Source organism: Myxine glutinosa, chromosome 4 (assembly GCF_964187855.1).
Source record: "Myxine glutinosa chromosome 4, kmMyxGlut1.1, whole genome shotgun sequence".
NCBI lineage: Eukaryota > Metazoa > Chordata > Myxini > Myxiniformes > Myxinidae > Myxine > Myxine glutinosa.
Genome location: NC_136264.1, coordinates 106,100,626 through 106,127,286, shown reverse-complemented (window position 1 = coordinate 106,127,286; position 26,661 = coordinate 106,100,626). Strand labels below are relative to the sequence as shown.

At 43.2% G+C, this 26,661-nt stretch overlaps 1 protein-coding gene and 1 long non-coding RNA gene across 6 annotated transcripts in view; one reads left to right on the top strand and one right to left on the bottom strand.

The window, feature by feature from the left end:
* LOC137425066 (uncharacterized) overlaps positions 1-26,661 on the top strand; it is a 769,181-nt gene that overhangs the window by 639,889 nt on the left and 102,631 nt on the right. The gene's annotated exons all lie outside the window — the stretch shown is intronic.
* LOC137425067 (uncharacterized) overlaps positions 3,784-26,661 on the bottom strand; it is a 67,057-nt gene continuing 44,179 nt past the window's right edge. Inside the window, exon 3 of the long non-coding RNA XR_010984049.2 lies at positions 3,784-6,897. This is a non-coding gene — a long non-coding RNA (uncharacterized LOC137425067). The remainder of the gene's footprint in view (positions 6,898-26,661) is intronic.

Genomic DNA, 26,661 nt, shown 5'->3' with positions numbered 1-26,661 from the left:
ATAGGTGTTTTGTGTTTGGAGAACGGAGTGTTTGGAGAGCAAGGTGGGGTGCTAGACTGCATTGAATGCTTGAGATAGGTCTAGAGAGACAGTCCTGATCTCATGTCTGAAATTGAGAGCCTCCATTTGATGTTGGGAGAGCAGAAGCAACATGTGCAGTGTAGAGTGGCCGTGTCTGAATTTGGTGTTTTTAATGGCCTGAAGTGTTTTTGTGATGTGGTTTACTTGTGACACCTTGTGCGATGGCAAGTAAATCATTTCCTAGTGCCACACCTGTAGCAGTGATGTTCAGTGGGTGAAGACTGTGAAAGAGTCTCTTCAATGTATCTGTACTATTGAACTCATTGGAATGAATCGCAACCAAGTTAATTCTGATTTATCCATAATTATGCCATCAGACTCAATTTCATGCTGACTTTAACAATGCATTATGTTTTCGTTTGTAAAGAAGGGTCATATGGGGCCAGTTGCATGGAATCTGAATAAAGAATAAATACTGAAAACCTAATTTCCAACCCTCCACAATTAATCTCTTTTTTCTGCTTTATTCACCTTCACAACATTTTGTCTAACCAATTCAAGTTTGCCTGCTGAATGCAAGCATGTTGTGTCATCCCAATGTATGAAAGGGTAGGGTAAGAAAGGATGAAGCAGGGTGTTTGAGCTTGTATTCAGCTTAGTTGACCCCCTGTGTTCTCCCCTATCTCCTTGGTGCCATTCTTCCTCCAAGTGCCCCTCTGTTGTTTCTCTCTGCCCTCCTGCTGGTGTGAATCCCCACTTTCCATTATGCTCTTCTCTGTTATGTTATGCTATTTTCTGTGCTCCATCTCTGCCACAAGTTTCGTTTTGTATCCAAAAACAAGAGCCATCAGCATTTACCTCGCACACAGTGCTATAGGCCCTGACCATATATTCTGCTAATTTATTTGTCTTATCATTGATTTATTGATGGCATGCTCAGTGAGTCCACTGACTACGATCTTGATACTGAATGTGCTGGCACTGATAATGCAAAGCACATATTTAACACACTCCCTGGATTGTGTGACCTTGTTTCATTCCATTGTCATTTATGTTCAAGAATTTTAATCTTGAGGCAATTTATGATCAGCAGGACGTACTTCTTTGCAGTTTGTGATACGATGGGTAGCTATGACAGGGCACCTGCACTCAGGCCATTCTCTTTCATTTTCTCCAGCTATTTACAGTCAATGCCTCATGTGAGTCAAATGACCAAATGCTCCTCAGATCGTGAGTTGCACATGGACGAAAATTATTATTGTGCATTTTAGGCGATGAAGAGGTCATCTTTTGCTTTCACTCTGCAAGACACCTTATATTAGGTGGCTTTTCAAAGTGAATTGCTGTATTCAGTGAATTGCTGGAAGTTATTAGTCCCCGTTGGACTTAGTCCGACAAAACGTGGGCTTATGGATTGGGTCTCATCCGTCCGTCCGTCCGTCCGCAACCATATCTCAGAGATGTATGGACCGATCTTGTTCATACTTGGCACAAAGACGATACATTATAGTATACATATGCAACATCGTTTTGTTTGGCGATCAAATATGGCCGAATGGCGGCCATTTTAGTTGTAAAAAAAAACCAATGTTGAACACATCCTCAAACATTTCTCGGACAAACATTTACCGATCTTGTTCAAACTTGGCAAACAGATAAAGAATGATGGCTTACATATGCGCGCCATTTTCTTTCGAGATCAGATCCAAGATGGCCCACTAGCGGCCATTTTGTTAATTAAGCATTGGAGTCATCAGGAGGAACCTGGATAGGATTCGGGTTTCAGCCACGACGCCACAACCCTTAAACCCATCCAGGTGCAGCCAAGTGAGCCTTACACAAAAATATCTGCAAGAATTCCCTTCTCCCGAGACAGATCGATAAAGAAAGAGAAATAACGAGTAAAAGAGCTAAAAGAAAAAGAAAAATCAAGAATTAGAATGAATAAAGAGAAATGTGAAAAAGTCGAAAGAAGTGTGAAAGAAACAAAGAACAAAGATGTTGGGAAGAACCCGGATAGATAGATTCCAGCAGTTACTCCATAAGCTCAAACACAGCAACAGTTACAAGCTACCAGAGGTCCGTCAGTGGGGAAGCGCAGTCCACACAGCATCAGGATATGGAACAAACATAATAAAATGGAAGATTAAATTCTGCATTGGAGTCATCAGAAGGAACCTAAGTAAGTAAAGAGCAAATATGGAGTCATCAGGAAGCAAATATTGAGTAATTAACACCACCTTCCCTATCTTCTGCCTCCCCAAATTTGAATATGAACCACCATTACTACTTCTACTGCTACTACTACCTTAACGGCCCCAATTATTTACTGTCCAGGCTTGACATTTGAATGCAGGTGACTGGAACTTGGAATTTGTTCATTGTGTTGGTAAAAACTCATCTACTCTTCATGAATGACACCAAAGGATCTTTAGCATCCACCAACTAATGCTACCAGATAGGTTCATGTCCATGCAAGGGATGGCGCATTTTGTGATGCTACACCCTGCCTGCGAAGCACTAATCTGACAGTTTATAGTTGGATCAGTTTATAGTTGGATCTGGATTCTTGGGGTTTTACCAAAAGTTTTTTTTTTACTAACTTCTCCAGTTTTTCTCCCTCTGTTCTCTCAGTGGGTGGGAAGGATAGCGTAGAGGTACACACACTCACCTCGAAGCTGTCCAGCCTGGATTTGAATATTGTCCCAGCTATAAACTGTCGTCCTAGTGTTTAACAGGCAGAGTGATTCATCAATGTGTGTGCCATCCCTTGGATGGACATTTAACGGGTGTCTCATCTGCCGGCATTATATGGTGGACGTTAATGGTCCAATGTTGTCTTTCGTGAAGAGTAGGTGATTGATCACAGCCACCAAGGCCAAAACCAAATTCCAAAATTTCAGCCCTAATCTCATGTTCCCTCTGTCGCAAGGAACAAATTGCAAAAGGGTTAACCCCCAAGGAGGGTTGCTACGCCCCTCAGCCGGGCATGCGGAGTAGTAGTGGTAGTAGTAGTAGTCGTAGTCGTCGTCGTAGTCGTCGTCGTCTTCTTCTTCCAACACTCCCTACCAACTCCAGGATTCATGCGTTTTTTCCAGTCCCCATCCCCACTTGGGTAAATTTCCTAAATCCAGGCAGGAGGCACACCTCAACTATTTTATTTCTCATTTCTCCTGTCAATGGAACCTCCTTTCAGAGGCTGTTCTGTCTCACTCTTCCCTACAGGACTTCAAGGAAGCAGTGCGCTGTCATCGCTTATCATCCCCAATTCTGTGCCATTATCTTTCTTTACCCCATTAACTTTTCCTAACCCAACCATCTTACTTGCCATTTTCAGTGTTTCCCTCATCACTCTCCTCTTTTCCTGTTTGTTCATTCCCTTGATTATTTGTCCAACTATCAGTACCCGTCTTTCCTTTTACATGAGCCTCGCTTTTGTAAAGAAAACAAATGGTCAGAGCATCCGCTCTGAGCTTGGGAATTCAGTGGTTCAAACCCTAATGAGTCGCACCAAAAAAAAATTTAAATAGTATCTGTTGCATCCTTGCTTGACAGAATGTGAAAAGGATAAAGCACGCACAAACACTCATAGGTTGTAAATCACAGTGCATGCTTCGGCCATTCAGTTTGATGGGCTTGTAAGGGAACTCATTATTATTATTATTATTATTATTATTATTATTATTATTACTAGCAACGGTACCCGCCCTACGGGCGGGGCTTCAATTGGGAGGCCCAAATGAAAAGGCAAAATATCAGAAATTGAAGGCTTCTTTTTATTTTAAACGATTCATATAAACATCCGTTAAATCATATCACACGCAAATCATCAAAATCTACACAGTACATGGCGCCCATTTTGAAAAAAGATTGAATTCTGCAAAGCGGAAGCGGCCGCTACACGTCTTTCTCTGTCCCACGTTTATATGTGAAGAGTGCGTGCCGAATCTGTAACACGGAAGCGGCCGCTACACCTGTTTCTCAGTCACTTTGCACATGCTGCCATGTTACTTCGGAGCCACACGTTTATACAGGAAGAGTTCGTCAGGAGTCGATCTACTCTCTCCTGGTACGTAGAATTTCAACAAAAGCCACATCACTGTTCATATCGGTAAATATTATTCCATCGTGTTTGGAAAAACTGGAAAATTGGAAAAGTTGGAAAATTTGGAAAAACAATATCGCCTATTTTACTCCAGGGGGTCCCAGGATTACCCACCCAAAATTTCGTTGCGATCAGTTCAGCAGTTTTTGCGGTACCTTCGAATGGACAGACAGACGGACGGACATTTGGTGAATTATAGTAAGATTATTATTATTATTATTATTATTATTATTAGTGTGTAGAAAAGTTTATGAGGGGGAGTGCAGTGCTAGACTTTCTTTTAAGCAATTATGATCCTAATATAGTGGAGGAGGTAGAAGTGTGAGAGCATCAGGGGACCAGTGGCCATAATATAGTGTGTGCAATGCTACCCTGGTGTTGGGCTAGCGGCGAGGGTGCCGGCTTAGGATCCTAGGATCCTGGGTTCGAATCCCGGTCGATCGCTGAATTAACGCCAGGGGGGTTGACTCAGCCTGTCATCCTTCCGAGGTCGGCTAATTGAGTACCAGCTCACTGGTAATTCCCTGTTTGTCGTTAAAGGCGGCAAAAAGGGTTGGTGTCAGGAAGGGCATCCGGCCGTAAAACATTGCTTCAAAAAGGGGACCGAAAAACAACAACAACCACGGTTCCCGAAAAAGGCCAACCCCCGCTTTGCAGGGAAAAATGGCCTCTAAAGGTGGTTATTTTTTATATATAATGCTACGACTGAGATGTTTGGTTTCGGATTGTAGTGTAGTGCTGTTAAATTTCCAGAATACAAACTGTGACGGTATGAGAAGAGAGTTTGCTGCTCTAAATTTGAAAAACTAAAGAGTGGGTTGTCTCCATTTAGAGAGCAAATATGTAGGATTAAAAGTAAGCATATTCCAATGAGATGCAAAGCGAGAGACTAAAAGAGGCCATGATGGTTGATCAGGGAGGTAAGGAGAATTATTAAGGATCAGCAGAAGGCATTCATTCAGTATAAAATAACAGGACTGGAGTCAGTCGTATCAATATAGAAGTAAACAGAGGCTCGTTAAGAAAATAACTCGGCAGACCAAAAGAGAATATTACAGCGATATGACCAAAAATATTAAACATAATAGCAAGGCATTTTTTAAGTATAGGTAGTATGCAATAGACGTCACTTTTTCTGTAACAATGAGGCTGCTTAATGCTACCGCCATAACAGGAGACGAAGTGGGGTGTTTGCAACAAGAAGTATATACGAGCTGGTGCAATTTCAAAGTGGGAATGCCATGCTTTTGTGCTGTCTTCTGGTGTTCTAATCATGCCAACAGAGAAAAGGATAGACAGTTTTACCAGTCCCCAGGAATAGGAACAAATCAAGGAACTCAAACTGAGAAATTGCCAAGAAAACAGCAGGCAAAGTGGCTCAACAACATTTCACGCGCAGACCTCAACGCTGATGACAGCAAGACGGAAATTAGTGTGCGTAGCGACCACTTCATCATTGGTATTTCTCCATGCTAGAATTTGTATAAATTAATGTATTTTAGTCTTCATCTGTGCACTTTGCTGTTAGAGAAACATCCATCAAGCACAAAATACGTGTGTGTGTGTGTGTGTGTGTGTGTGTGTGTGTGTGTGTGTGTGTGTGTGTGTGTGTGTGTGTGTATCACTCGGCTCTCCGAGAGGTGAGGCGGAAGATGTGCCCAAATGGATAGATGAAATGGATAAAGACCCCCATACTGATTTTGACAAGTGAGAACGAATTGTGGATGCAAGTCTGGTAAGGTGCCAGTGTGGATGTGAGTTCGGATCCATCAGAGGGTTGAGGATCTATTAGGCCCGGAAAGTGTGTGGGAGTGATCGTGTGGGAGATGTTAGTCTATGGTGTGATGGTGTGCGTGAGGACGCATGGCACGTTCGAGAGAAGTGTGGGTGTGGACGTGAGTTTGAGTCAGTGAGAGGGTTGCATAGCTATCAGAGCCGGATGGGTTGTGTGCATAAGGTGGTGAGCAGGAGGTACAGCAACGCAGTGCCTTTTAAAGGGGACACCTAAGACGACCGGGAGAAACAGCCAGGTAGCAAGCCAGCAGGGAAAGGATGTGAGAAGGAGAGTGAAGTGGCCAGGTATGGGAGAAAGCGGAGTATGGGAGAGAATGGATGGAGTGATGTGTGGGGAGCTTCAGAGGTTGAAAGGAAGGATGGAAGATAGATTGAGAAAGATGAATGAGATTGTGTTTGAGTATGCGTGTGTCACGTTTGGAGTGAAAGAGTGTGTACGGAGGGGTGAGAAGGAGGCATGTTTGAACAGGACGCAGAGGGAGATCCATGAGTTGAGAAAGGAGTTGAGGAGCTTGAATGGAAGATGGAAGAGGGCAGTGGAAGGAGAGGGGAATGGGCTTGAGGTGTTGACGAAGCAGGTGAGGCTGAGGGTGAGGTTGAAGTTGAAGAGAGTGGAAAGGATGAAGAGGCAAAGAAAGGAGAGGAAGAGAAAGAGGTTATTTGAGAATCCTTTTCGGTTTATGAAGGATCTGTTGGAGCAGTTTCGATCTGGTGTACTGAAGGTACCGGAGGAAGAGTTAGAAGGTCACCTGCGTGTCACGTATGCAGACACAAGGGGGAACGAAGTGGTGGAGGACATCGAAGGCTTGGTGAGACCGACAGAGCCAGGTGGTCTATTTGATTTGTCAGAGCCAAATATGTCTGAGGTTGAGGCCGTTTTGAGGAAGGCACGGGCAGCATCGGCGTCAGGACCAAGTGGAGTGCCATACAAGGTGTTCAAGAGTTGTGAAGACATCAGGCAGTATCTGTGGAAGGCTCTGAAGGGTATGGAGGCAAGGAGTGGTGCCCAGTCAATGGAGTAGGGTGGAAGGAGTTTACAGTGCATTCAGGAAGTATTCAGACCCCTTCACTGTTTTCACATTTTGTTATGTTGCAGCCTTAGGCTGAAATCGTTTAAATTAATTTTTCCCTCATCAATCCACACTCAATACCCCATAATGACAAAGAGAAAACAGGATTTTAGAAAGTTTTGCAAATTTATTAAAAAGAAAAAACTGAAATATCACATTTACATAAGTATTCATACCCTTTGCTATGACACTTGAAATTTAGCTCAGGTGCCTCCCATTTCTCTTGATCATCTTTGAGATGTTTCTACACCTTGATTGGAGTCCACCTGTGGTAAATTCAATTGATTGGACATGATTTGGAAAGGCACACACCTGTCTATATAAGGTCTCACAGCTGACAATGCATATCAGAGCAAAAACCAAGCCATGAGGTCGAAGGAACTGCCTGCAGAGCTCAGAGACAGGATTGTGTCGAGGCACAGACCTGGGGAAGCCTACAAAAAATGTTCTGCTGCATTGAAGGTTCTCAAGAGCACAGTGGCCTCCATAATTCTTAAATGGAAGAAGTTTGGAACAACCAGGACTCTTCCTAGAGCTGGCCGCCCGGCCAAACTGAGCAATCGGGGGAGAAGGGCCTTGGTAAGGGAGGTGACCAAGAACCAGATGGTCACTCTGGCTGAGCTCCAGAGATCCTGTGTGGAGATGGGAGAAACTTCCAAAAGGACAACCATCACTGCAACACTCCACCGATCTGGGCTTTATGGCAGAGTGGCCAGACCGAAGCCTCTCTTCAGTGAAAGACACATGAAAGCCCACTTGGAGTTTGCACAAATGCACCTAAAGGACTCTCAGACTGTGAGAAAGAAACTGTGCACTTGGGAACCTTCAGGAATTTTTTTTGTCCGCTTCCCCAGATCTGTGCCTCGACACAATCCTGTCTCTGAGCTCTGCAGGCAGTTCCTTCGACCTCATGGCTTGGTTTTTGCTCTGATATGCATTGTCAGCTGTGAGACCTTATATAGACAGGTGTGTGCCTTTCCAAATCATGTCCAATAAATTGAATTTACCACAGGTGGACTCCAATCAAGGTATAGAAACATCTCAAAGATGATCAAGAGAAATGGGAGGCACCTGAGCAAAATTTCAAGTGTCATAGCAAAGGGTCTGAATACTTAGTCACATGAAAACGTAAGTACACCCCATGTAAAGTTTTGACTTTTTCAACATATTTCAACATACAGCTATTTGATCTTCATCTATCTATAATTCCAGTAATCTCTGTGTGTCTGTGTGTCTGTGTGTCTGTGTGTCTGTGTGTCTGTGTGTCTGTGTGTCTGTGTGTCTGTGTGTCTGTGTGTCTGTGACCGCTGTTTCTCGACAACCACGGGTCCGATATACTTGAAACTTGCCAGGTATATTGCTGGGGACCCGAGGATGTGCCTTTTCAAGGTTTCATATTAATCGGACAATTACTTACCGAGCTATGTCCAAAAAACGATTCAACCAATCAGAGAGCAGCGAGCTATCACGTGTGCCGAACGTGGCGATCAGACTCTGCCTCGGACGGCACATTTGACAGCGTATTCATTTATTTCACGTTGGAAAACTATGTTGCCGTTAAACTATGTTTTAAAACGAATTCAAACTGCGATTAAATTAAAACGATTCATCCTAACTGCGATTTGCGAACTTCCGGACAGTGAAGACTGTCCGGCAGCACGCTTTCCGGCAGCCAATCACAGAACGCTTTGTTGCGTAGGCGTGGCCGATGTGAGACGAGCGGAGCTGAGCGCGTTACGAGCTGACCGCCATTACGGTACGTAATTCGATTTCTTATGCGCATTATTTCTCCCAATTCAGTCAGAGCGAAGGGCGGAAGCGAAGAGCGTTGTTTTTTTTGTTTACGGGCGTATGGGCGGGGTAGAGCGTACGGGTAGCGTTTTTTTTTTTTTTGCCAAGGAACGGGCACCCACGTACGGGCAATGCCCTAGTCTATCTATAATTCCAGTAATCTCTGTGTGTCTGTGTGTCTGTGTGTCTGTGTGTCTGTGTGTCTGTGTGTCTGTGTGTCTGTGACCGCTGTTTCTCGACAACCACGGGTCCGATATACTTGAAACTTGCCAGGTATATTGCTGGGGACCCGAGGATGTGCCTTTTCAAGGTTTCATATTAATCGGACAATTACTTACCGAGCTATGTCCAAAAAACGATTCAACCAATCAGAGAGCAGCGAGCTATCACGTGTGCCGAACGTGGCGATCAGACTCTGCCTCGGACGGCACATTTGACAGCGTATTCATTTATTTCACGTTGGAAAACTATGTTGCCGTTAAACTATGTTTTAAAACGAATTCAAACTGCGATTAAATTAAAACGATTCATCCTAACTGCGATTTGCGAACTTCCGGACAGTGAAGACTGTCCGGCAGCACGCTTTCCGGCAGCCAATCACAGAACGCTTTGTTGCGTAGGCGTGGCCGATGTGAGACGAGCGGAGCTGAGCGCGTTACGAGCTGACCGCCATTACGGTACGTAATTCGATTTCTTATGCGCATTATTTCTCCCAATTCAGTCAGAGCGAAGGGCGGAAGCGAAGAGCGTTGTTTTTTTTGTTTACGGGCGTATGGGCGGGGTAGAGCGTACGGGTAGCGTTTTTTTTTTTTTTTGCCAAGGAACGGGCACCCACGTACGGGCAATGCCCTAGTCTATCTATAATTCCAGTAATCTCTGTGTGTCTGTGTGTCTGTGTGTCTGTGTGTCTGTGTGTCTGTGTGTCTGTGTGTCTGTGTGTCTGTGTGTCTGTGACCGCTGTTTCTCGACAACCACGGGTCCGATATACTTGAAACTTGCCAGGTATATTGCTGGGGACCCGAGGATGTGCCTTTTCAAGGTTTCATATTAATCGGACAATTACTTACCGAGCTATGTCCAAAAAACGATTCAACCAATCAGAGAGCAGCGAGCTATCACGTGTGCCGAACGTGGCGATCAGACTCTGCCTCGGACGGCACATTTGACAGCGTATTCATTTATTTCACGTTGGAAAACTATGTTGCCGTTAAACTATGTTTTAAAACGAATTCAAACTGCGATTAAATTAAAACGATTCATCCTAACTGCGATTTGCGAACTTCCGGACAGTGAAGACTGTCCGGCAGCACGCTTTCCGGCAGCCAATCACAGAACGCTTTGTTGCGTAGGCGTGGCCGATGTGAGACGAGCGGAGCTGAGCGCGTTACGAGCTGACCGCCATTACGGTACGTAATTCGATTTCTTATGCGCATTATTTCTCCCAATTCAGTCAGAGCGAAGGGCGGAAGCGAAGAGCGTTGTTTTTTTTGTTTACGGGCGTATGGGCGGGGTAGAGCGTACGGGTAGCGTTTTTTTTTTTTTTGCCAAGGAACGGGCACCCACGTACGGGCAATGCCCTAGTTTGAACAATATTGATGGATAAAGGTGATATAATGTAACAAATATCATGAAACATTTACATTTTGTAGTCCATTGTATCTATCTATAATTCCAGTAATCTCTGTGTGTATGTGTGTGTGTATGTGTGTGTGTATGTGTGTGTGTATGTGTGTGTGTCGTTTGTCTGTGACCGCTGTTTCTCGACAACCACGGGTCCGATATACTTGAAACTTGCCAGGTATATTGCTGGGGACCCGAGGATGTGCCTTTTCAAGGTTTCATATTAATCGGAGAAGTAGTTACCGAGCTATGGCGATTTCTTTACCAAACTCCGCAAGCCGTTCGCTTTGGACCAAACCATTTCATGTAAATAGAGGGGGGGGATTGTCACCGTACTCGCAAGCCTATCTATAATTCCAGTAATCTCTGTGTGTATGTGTGTGTGTATGTGTGTGTGTATGTGTGTGTGTGTATGTGTGTGTGTATGTGTGTGTGTCGTTTGTCTGTGACCGCTGTTTCTCGACAACCACGGGTCCGATATACCGTAAAATTCGGACTATTAGCCGCAACTTTTTCCCTCAACTTTGACCTCTGCGGCTAAAATAACGATGCGGCTTGTTTATGGAATTTTCCGATGTTGCGGGTTTTCCTGATGACGCGTTCAGGCCAAATCAAGTTGTTGTCGTCAGTCTCCAGTCTATGTTTAGATTCACATTAAGTTTCAAAACTGGTTTTGACTCTTCGTGAATTCAAAACTCACTGTAAAAGTGTGCTAGTGATAACTGTTTATGGTTTTTTCCTCCAAATTTACACACGGCCTTTACACACACGAAACATTCAGTTAATCGCCCTTGCGCAGACAACTTCCATCATGCCGAAAACACGACGCAATGCTTACGCCGTGGATGGCGCCAGACAAACTTGTCGGCGACCAACCTCTGGGAGGCCTTCATGCCCGGGTGGGACAAGCCGTGGATGGCGTCAAACACCTGGCGCTGCCAGCCCGCGGGCACGATGGTTAATAAATGGTTGCGGCTTATAAACCAGTGCGGCTTGTGTGTGTGTAAATTCCAGATTTAAAAAAAAATTAGGGGATGCGGCTTATATAACGATGCGCTCAATGGTCCGAAATTTACGGTACTTGAAACTTGCCAGGTATATTGCTGGGGACCCGAGGATGTGCCCTTTCAAGGTTTCATATTAATCGGAGAAGTAGTTACCGAGCTATGGCGATTTCTTTACCAAACTCCGCAAGCCGTTCGCTTTGGACCAAACCATTTCATGTAAATAGAGGGGGGGGGGGGGGGATTGTCACCGTACTCGCAAGCCGTTCGCTTTGGCTTTGCGAATGGACCAAACCATTTCATGTAAATAGAGGGGGGGGATATAATTTTAGATATATATATAGTACGGGCATGCCCTAGTAATTTAAATAAACATAAATGCAAATTTCGCATGTGGAAAAAGTAAGTACACCCTTGGCTCGAATAGGTGGTATTGCCCCCTTTGGCAGAAACAACCTCAAGTAGACGTTTCTTATAACTGTCTACCAGTCTCTGACATCGACTGGGAGAAATTTTTGCCCACTCCTCCATGCAGAATTCTTTCAGCTGTGCGATGTTTTTAGGGGTTTCTTGCATGCACAGCTCGTTTCAAATCCCCCCACAACATCTCGATGGGATTTATATCCGGGCTTTGACTTGGCCATTCCAGAACCCTCCATTTCTTTCTTTTCAGCCATTCCTTGGTGGATTTACTAGTACTAGGGCATGCCCGTACTATATATATATCTAAAATTATATCCCCCCCCTCTATTTACATGAAATGGTTTGGTCCAAAGCGAACGGCTTGCGAGTACGGTGACAATCCCCCCCCCCTCTATTTACATGAAATGGTTTGGTCCAAAGCGAACGGCTTCCGGAGTTTGGTAAAGAAATCGCCATCGCGTGCACAAACGCGCAGGAAAGCGAATGAATCGCAAATTCGTTTTTATTAGTTTTAAAACATAGTTTAACGCCAACATAGTTTGCAAACGTGAAATAAATGAATACGCTCTCAAATGTGCCATCCGAGGCAGAGTGTGTCCGCCACGTTCGGCACACGCGATAGTTCGCTGCTCTCTGATTGGTTGAATCGTTTTTTGGACATAGCTCGGTAAGTAATTGTCCGATTAATATGAAACCTTGAAAAGGCACATCCTCGGGTCCCCAGCAATATACCTGGCAAGTTAAAAGTATATCGGACCCGTGGTTGTCGAGAAACAGCGGTCACAGACAAACGTACAAACGTACAGAGATTACTGGAATTATAGATAGATGTTTAGGGTCATTGTCATGTTGCAAGGTCCACCTTCGGTTGAGCTTCAACTTTCCGACAGATGGCCTCACATTATCCTCAAGCACCCTCTGGTACAATGAAGAATTCATAGTGGATTATATGATGGTGAGCTGCCCAGGCCCTGATGCAGCAAAGCTGCCCCAACCATAATATTTCCACCACCATGCTTTGCAGTTGGTATCAGGTTCTTATGGTCAAATGCTGTCTTTGGTTTTCGCCAAACATGTCTTCTGGTACTGTGGCCAAATAGCTCTACCTTTGACTCATCTGTCCAGAGCACATTGTTCCAGAAGTGCTGGTCTTTGCCTGGGTGTTCATTGGCAAACTTTAGTGTTGCCCTGATGTTCTTTCTGGACAGCAAAGGTTTTCTCCTGGCACACCTCCCATGTAGATCAAATTTGTGCAGCCTCTTTCTAATGGTAGAATCGTGCACTTTGACATCAACAGTGGCAAGAGCTACATGTAGGTCCCGTGATGACATTCTGGGGTTCTTAGAGACTTCTTTCAGCATCTTGCGGTCTGCTCTCAGGCTGAACTTGCTGGGGTGGCCTGGCCTGAACAAGTTTGCAGTTGTTTGGAATCTTCTCCACTTGTAGATGATCTTCCAGACAGTCGACTGATTGATTTCAAATTGTTTGGAGATCTTTGTAAATCCCTTCCCAGATTCATAGGCATCTATAACCTTCTTTCTGAAGGCCTCAGAGCGCTCTTGATCTAGGCATGGTGACGCTGCACACTTCAACAACAAAGAGCGAACCAAACTAAATGTCTGAGGTTTAAATAAGACAGGTTCCTCCAAGATCCTCTCTAACGGTGTTCTAATCATTTGCACCTGAGCTGGTGCACCTGATTCTAATTTATGTATTTGAAGTGGTGATAAATGTCGGGGTGTACTTACTTTTTCCACATGCGAAATTTGCATTTATGTTTATTTAAATTATACAATGGACTACAAAATGTAAATGTTTCATGGTATTTGTTATATTATATCAACTTTGATATAAGTTGATGTTTGTTTGTCAACAATGTTTGTCAACAACAATGTTTGTCAACCCTCGACTCTGATTCTGCAACTGGACCTGATGGCATCAGCCCACAGGTCCTAAAATCATGTTCTTCCGCTCTTTCACTCCCCCTCTCTGTTCTCTTCACCCTCTCTTTTGCTCAAGGTCATCTTCCATCTGCTTGGAAATCTGCCAACATCACCGCTTTGCATAAAAAAGGTGCAAAAACAGATCCCAGCAACTACAGACCAATCAGCCTTCTCCCAATTATCAGCAAAGTCATGGAATCCATCATTGCTTCAGATATGAAATCTTTCCTCTTCTCCAATGGCTTGATCTCTGATCATCAATTTGGTTTCAGACCAGGTCACTCTACTCTGGACATGCTGCTTCTGCTTTCTCAACAATGGATGGAGGTCCTCAATGCCAAACAGGAAATTAGAGCAGTCTCCCTTGACATATCACGTGCCTTCGATACGGTCTGGCACCCCGCTCTGCTCACCAAACTCTCCTCTTTTGGTATCCATGGAAATCTCCACGCATGGCTGGCGGACTTCCTCTCTAGTCATAGTCAACGTGTGGCCCTGAATGGGTTTCTCTCATCTCCTCCTCCTGTTCAGGCTGGAGTTCCCCAAGGCAGTGTTCTGGGCCCTGTGCTTTTTCTGGTCTTCATCAATGATCTCTCTGACTCTTGAAAATCCTCTCTATCTCTTTGCTGACGACTCTACTCTCTGTCGCTCCATTCTTCATCCCTCAGATCGGCAGTCTGCAGCCTCCTCACTCTCTGCAGACCTTGACAAAATCACAGACTGGGCAAACAAGTGGAACATGTCTTTCAATCCTGACAAATCTCACACTCTTTCGATGTCTCTCCGAAAAGACCGACTGGACAACCCTCCCATCCACTTTCTGAATAATCCTCTCCAAGAAGTTCTGTCACTCAAGCTTTTGGGTCTCACTATCTGCCATGATCTTTCCTGGAAAAACCACATTTGAAATCTGGCCTCCAAAGCCAGTCGCCGACTGGGCATCCTCCGTCGTGCGAAGTCCTTCCTTGGCACACCTGAGCCTCACCACATACAAGGCTTTCATCCGCAGCTCAGTGGAATACTGCTCTCCCCTCTGGGCTGGTGCTCCTGCCTCACACCTAGCTCACCTTCACGCTGTTGAAACCAAAGCATTCAGAATCATTGGAATCTCCCGCGATGAAGCTAACTCCAAGGGCCTCTCACTCACTCACCGCAGGCAGGTTGGTGGTCTTTCTGTCTTCTACCGACTCCTCTCTGGCCTTGCCCCCCCCAGCTCTCTCTGGGCTCTGTCCCGCAAATATTCCTACAGGTCGCACAAGATCTGCCTGCAACCCTCTTTTGGTTAAACTGCCAAAATCAAGACTCTCTGCTCACCTTCACTCCTTCATTCCTCTTTTCTCCCACCTCTGTAACAAACTCCCTCACTCTCTTCAATCCCACTCCACCCTCCAAGTCTTTAAAACAGCTGTTCACCACCATCTCTTCTCTTCCCCCATCCAAAACCTTGATCTTTTCTACCCCCGCTAATTTCACCCCAATTCCACTTTTTGAAATACCAACTTTTGTCCTGGAAGTCCTTGGTGTCCTTGTGCTTTATACTTCTCCCTCTCCCCCCCCCCCCCCTTCCCACGCCTCCTCCCCCCGGGCCCTCTCCCTTCCACACATCTCCCTGCTCTCGGATGTTGTGTGTGTGTGCTTCCCCTTTTCTCCCCATCTTGTTTTCCGCTCCCGCTTTTTGTGTATTTTGTTTGTCTGGTCGATTTGTTTGTGAAGTTAATGTTAGCTCTTTCACGAGCCTCGATTCAGTATACAAAAAAAACAAAAACAAAAAAAAACAAAAAACTTTATCTATCAATATTGTTGAAATGAAGATCAAATAGCTGTATGTTGAAATATGTTGAAAAAGTCAAAACTTTACATGGGGTGTACTTACTTTTTCACATGACTGTATGTAAATGTGATATTTCAGTTTTTTCTTTTTAATAAATTTGCAAAACTTTTAAAAACCCTGTTTTCTCTTTGTCATTATGGGGTATTGAGTGTAGATTGATGAGGGAAAAAATGAATTTAAACGATTTCAGCATAAGGCTGCAACATAACAAAATGTGAAAAAGGTGAAGGGGTCTGAATACTTTCTGAATGCACTGTATATGTACAGTATATATATATATACATATATACAAAGACACACACACATATATATATATATATATATTTAGTTTGAGTGCAAAGGGAAAAAGCTTTCATCTTTTGCTTTGTCAAGTATCTTGTTGTCAGAATCAGGTAGTTCACGATATCTGGATGTTCAATCCTAGATCACAACTTCGCATTGTCTACTTAGTCGGGTTTCTTAAAGCAATACAAATATATGCCATCACATAGAGCTATTCTCTCACAGTATCTGTGTTTTGCATCCTCGGGTGAGTCGACAAAGTACTTGGAAATTGTCATCGTGAGTCTGCCAGTGCGGCTTTGCTGTCACGTTGGTTTATTTCCTGTATTAGCTGGCTCCACAACATAACGTCATTGCACTCTCCATGTACAGAATAATGGGTAATGAATAGGCTAAGAGTCACACAAAACTTTGTGCACTTGCATTGTCAAGAAGATGTCTCAAGGGTCAAGTGTGGGACCCTTGAGGAACAGCACGAGAAGATTGGTTTGTGATGAAAGTGGATGGAAGGCTTGTGAAATAGTTTTTTTTTATTCAACATTTGCACAAGAACAGTCACGGGAATTACCAATTTCTGAAAGTACCGATCTCAGAAGTGAGAAAAAAGTTTTGGAGGAAATCCAAATAGGAGTGGAGGCTGTTACGAAGCCACTAGTTAAGCTTAGGTATGGTGAAGCCCTGGGGCCTGGTAATGTGCGTGCGAGTGTATTGAGGTAGGTGGCAGAGCAGATGAGCGTGGTGTTCGCTGGTATCTTTAACAGCTCATTGGAGCTGGGTTTGGTCCTAGCGGATTGGCAAGTTGCAAATGCAACACCATTATTTAAGAAAAGGATCCAGAAAATAATTGGGCACTATGTAGACCTGCTGGTTTGACTTCGAATGTAGGAAAGGCATTGGAGTCATTAATTAAGGAATAAATAGCAAAACATTTCAATAATTTCAAGCTAATTAAAGGTAGGCTTTTGATGGTTTATTTCATCATCATGCTTATTTCAATAATTTCATCATGGCTTTATGATGGTTTATAAATTTGTTCTATGACGCAATCGATATGTGACTTGGTGTTCGAGGGAAGTGCAGTCGATGTGGTTTATTGAGACTTTCAAAAGGCTTTTGATAAGATACCACTTCGAAGACTGTTGGATAATTTGAGGGCTTGTGGAGTGTTGGAAGAGTAGCCAACTGAATTGGAAACTGGCTTCGTGATAGGAAGCAAAGAATGGCTGTGAATGGAAGGATATTTGGCTGCTGGAATGTAAATAGTGGGATACCTTCGGAATTCGTTATAGGACCCCGTTATTATTCATAATTTACATCAATGGAGTGAGTTGAGAGTCCGTTTTCCATATTTGTAGGTGACACTAAGCCTGAATGTAAGGTAGACAGCAGTGAGGGATTGATCAGATTCAGGAAAGTCTCTGCATTCTTTGATTGGGCAAATGATTGGCAGATGCAGTTTAACATAAGGAAATGTAAGGTGCTGGAGTTGGATACGAATGACGAAAATAGGGACTATGTATTGCAAGGGGTCACTTTGGGGCATGTGACACGATAAAAGGATCTGGGGGAGGTAACATATATATGGGAGTCAGGGGTGTAAGGGGGGGTGGGGTAAACAGACAGCACAGAGCCAAGGAAGCCTCGTTAAAACTAATAGGGTTTTAGATTGCATTCAGAGGGATAAATTATACATACAAAGAGGAAGCGTTGACACTGTACAGGAATTTAGTGAGACCTTATCTGGAATATTGTGTTCAGTTTTGGTCATCACATCTCAGGAAGGACACAGCTGCCATAAGGAGGCCCCAGCGTGGACCAACGAGTTTGATTCTGGTGCTAGCTGGACTAAGCTTTGAGGAATGGCTGACAGAGACGAGACATTAGACATTGGAATTAGACAGGACATTAGACATGAGGTGATTGTAAGGGGATCTGATTGAGATGTTTACGATAATGAAGGTATCATCAAAATAAGTGTGGAAAATATTTTCAACAGAATAAACACCAATGGGACCAGGGGGAATGGCTTGAGATTGAAGAAGATGAGGGTTTGTCTCACTCAAAGTAGTTAATGCATGTAATAATATATTTAAAACTGAACCCATGAACTACATATTACATGCACACAATTGGTGGAAATGTTGAGTTAAAAAATTTTTTCCCTTGTTTTGAATCTTGTGACCATAAGTCCCCAATCCCCAGGGCATGAACCCGGATCGAATCCAAAAAAGTATTAAATATTTCATGCGTTTCCAAAGGTTGATTGCATATTCAATGTTTCGTTAAAAAATCTGCCTGGATTTGCATATTTTGGTATTTGACCTTTCAACCCCGTCCCAGGGATTGGGGCCAAAAATGACAGCTCTTCCACCTTCTTGCCATGTGATGATAATAATTACCAAGTTTGGTGAATTTCTGTCCAACCGTTTGGTAGGATATAGCGTGAGAGACAGACAGACAGACAGACAGACAGACAGATGGACAGGAAGACGGAACCGATTACAAAATTCCCCCATTATTTTTTTTAATGCGTTGGGATAATGAATACTCCCAAACTTACTTCTGTACATGTTTCTCTCGAGAAGCACTGTGCACTTTGAGGTCCACAGGAGGTCACAGGAGGTAATGAAACTCAATTGTAGTTAATATGACAAGAGGTTTATGGACTTTATGTTCTTTGGGTTGCAAAGGCTCATTTATTTCCATCACATTGGACATTCCCAAGTACACTCTAGGTCCCGCCCTTCGGAAATGGAAGGTAACAGATTGTGTCAATGTTGAAAATTGGACATGAAGGACAAAAATTGATAGATGGAGCCAGAAGAACATTAATTAATTAAATTCATTAATTAACAGTTGTGAATTAATTACCCTGCACATTTCCTTCCTGATCCAATACGTTTCGGCAATATTCTCCTTCCTTCCTCTCTCAATATTCCGCGCACTCCCACAATCTCCTTTCCTTCAGTCAGTTTTTATTTCAATCTACCCCATTTGACTTCCCCTACCAAGTACACAAGAACATGCTGATGACCCATTATATCTATCAACGATTACTATGGAAATATGTCTGACAACATTTCGATGTTCAAGTACATCTTGTGAATAGCTTTTCAGTGCAGCTCTTGTGAAAAATTAAACTAATCTCAAAGGCTGAAACAAGATAATTTTACTCCGACTCAAGCGTTTCCATGATCCTGACCTTGACCCTTAACTGTTATTCAAATACCAAATTGGAAAAACTGGCAACATCTGAAATATTGTAATTGCTTCACTGACAAAAATTGCAGCAGCCTGAAGGAAGTAAAGTTATTTGCAGTAAATAAGTGAGTATAGCTGCCAACGTGTGATGTAAGGTTGATGTCAAATTGCCGTGGTGTTTGTTCATCGTGGAATTACACCTCTAAAATTGCAGCAAACAGCAAGATGTGCTAAATTAAAGCGCTTGACCTTACCCTACTCATCCTTGCATCGTGGTGTGAGTGTGCCTCAATTTCTGCCACAAGGAATATCATTTTGTTCTTTTTTTATTTCTCTTTCATTGCTTTTGAGAAGAAAGAATGCTGATGCGATGCTCTTTGATACATGCAATCAGCCTGCTCTCTCACTGCACAGCTTCTCCCAAGTGCAAGGATTGTCGCTCTGTCATTGATTTATAGCTGTTAAACCCATGAGTTAACACAGGGAAAAAAACACTGTTTCATGGTGTTTTTCTGATATAAAACTTTTCCTGAAAAAAAACAAAACTGTTTTTGATGGAAAACTTCATATCGTTGCTCTTTTTGTTTTTTTTCGACAGAAAAGGGGCGATCTCTGGTAATCTAATCTGGGATCTATCCCTACAGCACACACTGCACATGTTGGGATTTGCAAGTACAGCTATCAGTAGCATCGTTCAAGAGACGGTGTACTTGTTATCTGCTCTGTGCTTTATCCCAACATGGTAAAATCTCAAACTGCCTGTTTTGTGTTACTGAAGGAAGAAGCCACCAGACAATCGATTACGCCACACTCCAGAGAGAATTTTAAGTTTCTGCAATATTGTAGAGACCATTTTGTTTGTTATCTTCTTTATTGTATGCAGATGTAGCTCTTTATGCTGCCCTGATGTTTCCTTTGACAGAGAAAAGGCTGTTCCTGCACTTCCTGTTCAGGCTGGAGTTCCCCAAGGCAGTATTTTGGACCCTGTGCTTTTTCTGGTCTTCATCAATGATCTCTCTGACTCTCTTGAAAATCCTCTCTATCTCTTTGCTGATGACTCTACTCTCTGCCGCTCCATTCCTCATCCCTCAGATCGGCAGTCTGCAGCCTCCTCACTCTCTGCAGACCTGGACAAAATCACAGACTGGGCAAACAAGTGGAACATGTCTTTCAATCCTGACAAATCTCACACTCTTACGATGTCTCTCCGAAAAGACCGACTGGACAACCCTCCCATCCACTTTCTGAATAATCCTCTCCAAGAAGTTCTGTCACTCAAGCTTTTTGGTCTCACTATCTGCCATGATCTTTCCTGGGAAAACCACATTTCAAATCTGGCCTCCAAAGCCAGTCGCCGACTGGGCATCCTCCGGCGTGCAAAGTCCTTCCTTGGCACATCTGAGCTCCTCACCACATACAAGGCTTTCATCTGCAGCTCAATGGAATACTGCTCTCCCCTCTGGGCTGGTGCTCCTGCCTCACACCTAGCTCGTCTTCACGCTGTTCAAACCAAAGCGTTCAGAATCATTGGAATCTCCCGCGATGAAGCTAACTCCAAGGGCCTTTCACTCACTCACCGCCGGCAGGTTGGTGGTCTTTCCATCTTCTACCAACTCCTCTTTGGCCTTGCCCCCCCCCCCCCCAGCTCTCTCTGGGCTCTGTCCCCCAAATATTCCAACAGGTCGCACAAGATCTGCCTGCAACCCTCTTATGGTTAAACTGCCAAAATCAAGACTCTCTGCTCACCTTCACTCCTTCATTCCTCTTTTCTCCTGCCTCTGGAACAAACTCCCTCACTCTCTTCAATCCCACTCCACTCTCCAGGTCTTTAAAACAGCTGTTCACCACCATCTCTTATCTTCCCCCATCCAAAACCTTGATCTTTTCTACCCCTGTTAATTCACCCCAGATCCACTTTTCTGAAATACCGACTTCTTTCCTGGAAGTCCGAGCAGTGTCCATGTGTTTTTTTTTTTTACCTCATCCCCCACCCACCCCCCACCACACTTCCCATGCCTCCTCCCCCCCAAGCCCTTTCCCTCCCACAGATCTCCCGATGTCCCTGCTCTCAAATGTTGTACTTGTGTGCTTCCCTCTCTCCCCCCATCTTGTCTTCCGCTCCCTCTTTTTATATATTTTGTTTGTCTGGTTGATTTGTTTGTGAAATAAATGTTAGCTCTTTCACGAGCCTCGATTCAGTATACAAAAGAAGAAAAAAAAATGGGTTCACTATTATTTTGATGTGAAGTTTAATGGGTTCTATGTTTGAGTTACTTGGTTAAATATGTTGTATGCAATATGGGACTTTAGAAATGCTGCCATGCACCCCAGAATGCTTTGCAGGCATGCACAGAAACCCCAAGAAACAGTGGCCATGAGGGCACCCTTAGGTATGTTGTATGTGCGAGATAAGTATTGTTACATAAAATGGCTCACAAAGCTTATAAATGAAATCAAAACTACTTTTAAAAGCCCCTGGAAGAAAGTTGTGTGCTTCTGCACAAGAAAAGAGTTGGAGAACTTTCTCAGCTCACTGACGAGGCTGAGATCATGCAGCTGCTAAAACTACACACTCTTGGCAATGTAGTCGGGAGTCGGCAGTGGGTGCGTGCTACCAAGGCACTCAATGGTATTTGCCAGTGAGTGGACTTACCTTGCGGGAGTATCTCGATCGTGAACATGGCAGACTTGGTGGTTTATTTAATGGACGTCTGCATTTGTGGATCATTACCAGCAAATTAACCAAATTAATGGTTACCAACTCTTCGACAAAGGACATTTTCACGACATGAAAATACACAAAGGTTGTGCCAGCTATATTGGCATGGGTGCCAGATGTAACAGGAAGACTTCTCAGAGGGAGACAGCATATCTGGTTTTAACTCGGTGCTTCTTAACAGTGATTGGAAGGTCATGTCTGGGGCTTGTGAGTGCACACGATAAGTTTAAAATCAACTTTAAAAATGATATTTATTATTAATCATGTTGGGAAGGAGGTGGGTGGGGGGGGGGGGGGGGTAAGTGGACCTGCAAGGGCTGTTATAAATATATTTTTTGTTTGGTTTTGGGGTCACAAGAGAAATTATGAGATTTTTGCATCTATTGATAAAAGGAGAAGTGTGTGCATGTGTGTGTTGTTTTTGCCCTGCTTGTGAATACCATTCACTTGGTTTAACATAAAAATATAATTTTAGCCAAATTTTCATGTCCATCACTTGGTTTTGTCAAAAGAGAATTGAGTTTCATGTTTCGACTCGTATTCCAGTTTCATGGGACTTATAATTGAGTCACATACCCCTTTAAAGTCTGCTTTCTTTGGTTCACTTATCTCACATAACTTTTCTCTCTTCAAAGTAACCATCTAAATTAGGTCCCTTATTTGGGAGCAATAAAAGCCTTGAAAGGTCTCAATTATACCTTCAGATGCAATTGAGACTTTTCATTGAGAAAGTACTCAATTGAGAAAAGTCTGAAATGGAGAAAAATTAAGTCTCAAGTATACCTTTGTAATTGAGAAAAAAATTTATTGAGAAAAGTCTCAATTATATATTTGCTTATATTTGTCAAGAATATCCACAACTGTAGTTGTACTTACAACTTAGTGCTCACTGTCTTCCCAAAATACATCCTGTTCATCTGCAATACTTGTAATTCCCTCCAAGCTCTACATCCCTGAAACACATGTATCTCAACCATGACTTTCCCATCTGTTGTGCAACCATTCTCTCTTGCACATTAGTTCCACAAAACATTTTGCATTGTTGTGGAACCGAGCATCTGTAGGTCTGGCACACCAACTGCTGCTTTTTGTGCACTTCTTATTTATATTATCGATCAAGCAGAAGCATTCTGACAATTAATGCCAAGTTATATTTGTCTGCCTCACTTAGAAACCAAAGTCACAATTTTCTTGTTAAAAAATTGCTGAAATATCTTGAAGCCATCGATTCATCCTCACTCTGTAGCATTGGCTTAACCTTGCTCTATTTTGTGTATAATGCCGATAGACTAATGGAATAGCAAGCTCCGTAACCTAAACAAGTGCTGTGATTCACATATATATATATATATATATATATATATATATATATATATATATATATATATATATATATATATATATATATATATAGTCGTATATCATCACATTATTTCAAAAAAATCATTTTGTGCGAATAACTTACATTCCATTTATCAGTCAGGTGTCTTTCACTATTGTAGTCATATTGTAAAAGTATAAATTCCCTTTTTAAAGGCCATTTTCCCTGCTAGAGCGGGTGGTTAGCCTTGCGGGGCCCCATGACAACCATCATGGTTCCCTTTTTGAGGCAATGTTTTTATGGCCGGATGCCCTTCCTGACACCAACCCTTTGGTCGCCTCTTACGACACGCAGGGATGCGGTGTACTTATTCTAAATCGGGGTACACACCGGGATCATTCATCCCAGCAAGCTGGTACTCAATTTGCTGACTTTGGAAGGATGACAGGCTGAGTCAACCTCCCTGGCGTTAATTCATCAATCGACCGGGATTCAAACTCAGGATCCTAGGATCCCAAGCCGGCACCCTAACCGCTAAGCCAACACCAGGCTTTCATATTGTAAAAGTATGACATCTCCTAATGAAATTGAATTCCAATGTTAGTAGATTATATGCTTTATACTGATCAATAGATGATGAACACTTTATAATTTGTGTTGAGAAATTTCACATAATGAGAAGGGCATTTCATATGCTGGTTTAAAGTTTGTGGCCTTTTGAGATGAAGGAACCTGCAGACATTCTGAAGTTATTGTTTTGTAGCAGCCATTTCCCTGCAGAGATGCTTCCTGCAGGGTAATCCCTCGTTTATAATTAGTCCACCCTCAGCCAGTGCTCCACAGCTTACTCTACCACTCTGCCCCTCTGTCTGCTGGCAAAAACAGTTCATAACGATACCTTTCTGTTTGCCTTTTTGTGCCCAAGTCCTCACCTGGGCCCCACCTGAAAGGAGGTTTTACACCATACAATCTTATCCTATTCTGCTCTATTGTTTACAATCACTGCCCCATTAGTGCACATATTACGTACGACCTACCTCTGCCAGTTATCCAATGCAATGGACGGCTCTGTTATTGTCTGCACATGTGGATATCATATCCGTTGGGATCGGGAGGAGTGCTTGTCTCGCTCCACACATTTTGATTTATTTATCTGCCCGATCACCGGTGCCTTCTGGTTTCTTGCTTTGCATTTGCGGAAAAAATGTGTGTGTGGCAGAGATGCTTGTTTCCTGCGGATTAGAGGTGTTTGCCGAGTGAGACATTATCCATGGCTAATGCTCTCCTGTAAATCCCAGATGGGTGGAGTGTTGTAGTGATGGTTGTCCTTCTGGAAGTTTCTCGTCAGCTCTCTTACCAAGGCCCTTCTTCCCCGATTGCTCAGTTTGGCCGGGCGGCCAGCTCTAGCAAGAGTCCTGGTTGTTCCAAACTTCTTCCATTTAAGAATTATGGAGGCCACTGTGCTCTTGGGAACCTTCAATGCAGCAGAGATTTTTTTTGTTGGCTTCCCCAGATCTGTGCCTCGACACAATCCTGTCTGTGAGCTCTGCAGGCAGTTCCTTCGACCTCATGGCTTGGTTTATGCTCTGGTATGCATTGTTAGCTGTGAGACCTCATATAGACAGGTGTTTGCCTTTCCAAATCATGTCCAATCAATTGAATTTAACACAGGTGGACTCCAACCAAGGTGTAGCAACATCTCAAAGATGATCAAGAGAAATGGGAGGCACCTGAGCTAAATTTCAAATGTCATAGTAAAGGGTCTGAATACTTATGTAAATGTGATATTTCAGTTTTTTCTTTTTAATAAATTTGCAAAACTTTCTAAAATCCTGCTTTCTCTTTGTCATTATGGGGTATTGAGTGTAGATTGATGAGGGAAAAAATGAATTTAAACGATTTCAGCAATAGGCTGCAACATAACAAAATGTGAAAAAGTGAAGGGGTCTGAATACTTTCTGAATGCACTGTAAGTGATAAATGCTGCTTCCTCGTTTGATGATTATCATTTAAAAGGATAAAGCACAGACAAACAATGGTGCGAGGACAATGGCAAGCCACCCAGTATAACTGGTAGGGAAAAGCGGCGCCATTGTTGTGCCAAAGTATCTCAATGGCTGTGTTTATCTCCTTTAATAGTCCTGTGTTGTGTCTAAACTGTATGCCCATTTGTGTAAGATGTGTGAATGGCAGCTCCATTACAAGCCATTGATCATTTAAAAAACAATTGCATTTTGGTTATGGATCTAACTTCCGAGTTCCATGTTTCAGTACATTTGCGTTGTATCGTTCATTGATGCTGTAAACTCGCTACTATTTTCTCCTCCAATTTGGATTGTGTTTTCCATCTTTACATATGGCCCGGTTTTCAGCTGGATAACAAACTCTGAATGACACTGAGTGAGATATAAATTAATCACTTTAGAAAATAATTAAAAGAGTAAATGAAGGTCACCAAGGCAGGTTTGCTTACTGCATACATTTGGGTGTGTGTGTTTGAATATTGTGACTGCACTGCAGAAAAATGGCGGCCAATAAGGCTGGCGCAAACCTGTGCGGAAAGACTGCCTGTCTATAAAGGCAATGAAAAGCTGAAATGTCTTGCATCAATAAGTATTCAACCCTTTGCTATGACACTCCAAATTGAGCTCAGGTGCATCCAATTTTATTTTGTTGTCCTTGAGATGTCTCCACAACTTCATTGGAGTCCACATGTGTCCATTTCAATTGATTGGGCATGATTTAGAAAGAAACACACCTTTCTATATAAGGTCCGACAATTGGACAGCGCATGTCAGAGCAGAAACGATACCAAGAAGTCTGTGGAACTGTCGTAATAACTCTGAGATAGAATTCTGAGGAGGCATAGATCTGGGGAAGGGCATAAAACAATTTCTGGAGTGTTGAAAATTACCAAGAGCACTGTGAGCTCCATCATTAGGAAATGGAAATAATATAGAACGACCCAGACTCTTCCAAGAGCTGGCCGTCTGACCAAACTGAGCAACCGTGCAAGAAGGACCTTGGTCAGGGAGGTCACCAAGAACCCAATGACCACTCTGACATAACTATAGAGTTCCTTGGCTGAGATGGGAGAACCTGCCAGAAGGACAACAGTCTCTGTAGCACTTCAAAAATCTACGCTTTATGGGAGAGTGGCCAGACAGAAGCCATGCCTGAGAAAAAGGCACATGACAGCATGTCTGGAGTTTGCAAAAAGGCACGGGAAAGACTGTGAGAGCATGAGGCAAAATATGATGTGGTCTGATGAGACTAACATTGAACTTTTGACCTGAATGCAAAGCGCTACATCTGACAGAAACTGAGCAGAGCTTATCACCCATCTAACACCATCCTTACTGTGAAGCATGGTGGTGTCAGCATTATGCTATGGTTATGCTTTTCAACGGCAGGGACTGGGAGACTTGTATGGATAAAGTGAACAAGGAATGGAGCCAAATACAGGCAAATTCTTGAGGAGAACCTGCTTCAGAGTGCAAAAGACCTTAGACTGCGGTGAAGATTTATATTCCAAC